General features: G+C 39.9%; 2 long non-coding RNA genes across 2 annotated transcripts; both read right to left on the reverse strand.

Moving 5' to 3' along the window:
- Window positions 1-145: 145 nt before the first annotated feature.
- LOC147644601 (uncharacterized) lies at window positions 146-1,270 on the reverse strand. Its single transcript, XR_015270216.1, has 2 exons — window positions 1,004-1,270; window positions 146-925 (listed from the first exon to the last, which is right to left on the reverse strand). It is a non-coding gene; the product is annotated as an uncharacterized LOC147644601 (long non-coding RNA).
- A 768-nt stretch (window positions 1,271-2,038) lies between these two features.
- On the reverse strand, window positions 2,039-3,163 carry LOC147644602 (uncharacterized). The gene is made up of 2 exons (XR_015270215.1): window positions 2,897-3,163; window positions 2,039-2,818 (listed from the first exon to the last, which is right to left on the reverse strand). It is a non-coding gene; the product is annotated as an uncharacterized LOC147644602 (long non-coding RNA).
- Between the last annotated feature and the right edge of the window lie 628 nt (window positions 3,164-3,791).

A 3,791-nucleotide genomic window follows, 5' to 3' on the forward strand; every position in this document is an offset into this window, starting at 1 on the left:
GAGTTGTCGCTGGCCGATTCAGGACTCTTTCTTGCACATTTTTTTCTGTGAAATAGACACGTTGACCATTCTCCAAATGGACTGCCACGTTTCTCTGTGGCATATTGTGGTTGAACGCATAAGAAATAAGTCAAACAAAAAATAATCATTTTCAAATTAATTTAATTCTGTAATACTTGTTGGTATACAATATTCTTTGTTTCTCCATTCTCCGCGTAAATATAAAGACTTTTTGGTTTTCCGACTCGTGAACACGCAACATATAATTGTCCGTGTGAAAAACAATCTTCATCCAAATCCAGACCACACAACTCCAGAGATTGACCTTGAGCTTTATTTATGGTCATTGCAAACGCCAAACGAATGGGAAACTGCAATCTCTTGAACTGCAACGGTGTATCTGTCGGGATCATAGGAATCCTAGGAATGAGGACATCTTCACCTTTGAAAGGACCAGTTATGATCGTTGCTTCTACTATGTTGTTCATCAATTTCTTGACTGCGAGTCGCGTACCGTTGCAGAGTTTCGGCTGATTTATATTCCGGAGCATGTAATCGGCACACCTATTTTTAATTTCAATATGTGTGGTGGCATTCCAGGCAGATCAAGTGAGTTTAGAAATTCGGTAGGGTAATTAACTGCTTCCTCTGCTTCCACAACGGTATCTATCGACTTATATGTAATTTCGTCAGTTTCTATGCTTTTTTGGATTACATGATTGAGCTGGTAGACATCTTTGTTCTTGGCAGCGAGAATCGCTCGTCCACTGAGCCAATCGTGATTCCTATAATTTATTCGGATATTGGGGAACACTTTTTGGATAAGTTCTTCCTTCGATGTAACTAAATTACAGAAATTCCCGGGCAATACTATTTTTCTCGACGTCTCATTGACTGGCAGCTTTCCGTTCCCAATGTCCAGTAGCTGTCGTGAGAATACGTCGGCTGAGTCATTGTTCTGTAACTGGACACGCATATTCGTCTTCAACTGTAATGTACGTACATGTTTCCACAATATAGAATATTTCAGGCAAGCATTTATCTCGTCAGCTGGTGTCGATCGGGAAATCACAGGCAACGTTTGTCTGAAATCACCTGCGAGCAATATTAACGCGTTCCCATGCATTGCTCTCAGCCGCTCAGTCTCTCGGAAGGAGGCCCGTTCTTCGTCAGTCATATTCGTAATCTTACGTCTTTTTGCTTCTGTATTGCGAATACAACGACCCAATCTCGACTTTTTTGGTGGCATGACTTCGTTTCTTACTGAACCTGAACAAAAAATAAAATTTTTATCTCCAATTTCTTCTTTCAATATGTTTTTAATGTTTGACAGGAAATGCTTTGATTTGCCTGTAGAGGGCGCAGTAGTAGGGGCACGGGGAAACGCTAAAAAAATAGATATATTCGCAACCGCAGATAAGCTATCAACATCAAAAGTAGTCAATAACCGAGCTGGAACCTCAACGCATGTTCTCTAAAAATTTGGGCTTAAACGGTTCAGAACTTTTCAAGTTTCTTCTTTCAATATGTTTTGAATGTTTGACAGGAAATGCTTTGATTCAGCTGGCTGCCTGTAGATGGCGCAGCAGTAGGGGCACTTGGAAACGCTAAAAAAATAGATATATTCGCAACCGCAGATAAGCTATCAACATCAAAAGTAGTCAATAACCGAGCTGGAACCTCAACGCATGTTGTGTAAAAATTTGGGCTTAAACGGTTCAGAACTTTTCGAGTCTATGAAGGATGTAGACACGAACAGAGCATTTTTATATATATAGACTAGCTGTACCCTGCCACGTTTCTCTGTGGCATATTATGGTTAAGAGGGCACTTCTGAATACATCAAGGTTCTGGCAAAATCATCTTCCTGGCATAAGGTGAAGAAGGCAGTCAGAGTTGTCGCTGGCCGATTCAGGACTCTTTCTTGCACATTTTTTTCTGTGAAATAGACACGTTGACCATTCTCCAAATGGACTGCCACGTTTCTCTGTGGCATATTGTGGTTGAACGCATAAGAAATAAGTCAAACAAAAAATAATCATTTTCAAATTAATTTAATTCTGTAATACTTGTTGGTATACAATATTCTTTGTTTCTCCATTCTCCGCGTAAATATAAAGACTTTTTGGTTTTCCGACTCGTGAACACGCAACATATAATTGTCCGTGTGAAAAACAATCTTCATCCAAATCCAGACCACACAACTCCAGAGATTGACCTTGAGCTTTATTTATGGTCATTGCAAACGCCAAACGAATGGGAAACTGCAATCTCTTGAACTGCAACGGTGTATCTGTCGGGATCATAGGAATCCTAGGAATGAGGACATCTTCACCTTTGAAAGGACCAGTTATGATCGTTGCTTCTACTATGTTGTTCATCAATTTCTTGACTGCGAGTCGCGTACCGTTGCAGAGTTTCGGCTGATTTATATTCCGGAGCATGTAATCGGCACACCTATTTTTAATTTCAATATGTGTGGTGGCATTCCAGGCAGATCAAGTGAGTTTAGAAATTCGGTAGGGTAATTAACTGCTTCCTCTGCTTCCACAACGGTATCTATCGACTTATATGTAATTTCGTCAGTTTCTATGCTTTTTTGGATTACATGATTGAGCTGGTAGACATCTTTGTTCTTGGCAGCGAGAATCGCTCGTCCACTGAGCCAATCGTGATTCCTATAATTTATTCGGATATTGGGGAACACTTTTTGGATAAGTTCTTCCTTCGATGTAACTAAATTACAGAAATTCCCGGGCAATACTATTTTTCTCGACGTCTCATTGACTGGCAGCTTTCCGTTCCCAATGTCCAGTAGCTGTCGTGAGAATACGTCGGCTGAGTCATTGTTCTGTAACTGGACACGCATATTCGTCTTCAACTGTAATGTACGTACATGTTTCCACAATATAGAATATTTCAGGCAAGCATTTATCTCGTCAGCTGGTGTCGATCGGGAAATCACAGGCAACGTTTGTCTGAAATCCCCTGCGAGCAATATTAACGCGTTCCCATGCATTGCTCTCAGCCGCTCAGTCTCTCGGAAGGAGGCCCGTTCTTCGTCAGTCATATTCGTAATCTTACGTCTTTTTGCTTCTGTATTGCGAATACAACGACCCAATCTCGACTTTTTTGGTGGCATGACTTCGTTTCTTACTGAACCTGAACAAAAAATAAAATTTTTATCTCCAATTTCTTCTTTCAATATGTTTTTAATGTTTGACAGGAAATGCTTTGATTTGCCTGTAGAGGGCGCAGTAGTAGGGGCACGGGGAAACGCTAAAAAAATAGATATATTCGCAACCGCAGATAAGCTATCAACATCAAAAGTAGTCAATAACCGAGCTGGAACCTCAACGCATGTTCTCTAAAAATTTGGGCTTAAACGGTTCAGAACTTTTCAAGTTTCTTCTTTCAATATGTTTTGAATGTAATTTTATATATCACTAGCTGTAACTGCCACGTTTCTCTGTGGCATATTGTGGTTGAACGCATAAGAAATAAGTCAAACAAAAAATAATCATTTTCAAATTAATTTAATTCTGTAATACTTGTTGGTATACAATATTCTTCGTTTCTCCATTCTCCGCGTAAATATAAAGACTTTTTGGTTTTCCGACTCGGGAACACGCAACATATAATTGTCCGTGTGAAAAACAATCTTCATCCAAATCCAGACCACACAACTCCATAGATTGACCTTGAGCTTTATTAATGGTCATTGCAAACGCCAAACGAATGGGAAACTGCAATCTCTTGAACTGAAACGGTGTATCTGTCGGGATCATAGG

The sequence above is a fragment of the Drosophila serrata genome, unplaced genomic scaffold (genome assembly GCF_035046125.1).
Source record: "Drosophila serrata isolate PLE 108 unplaced genomic scaffold, ASM3504612v1 contig_138, whole genome shotgun sequence".
NCBI classification, from domain to species: Eukaryota; Metazoa; Arthropoda; class Insecta; order Diptera; family Drosophilidae; genus Drosophila; species Drosophila serrata.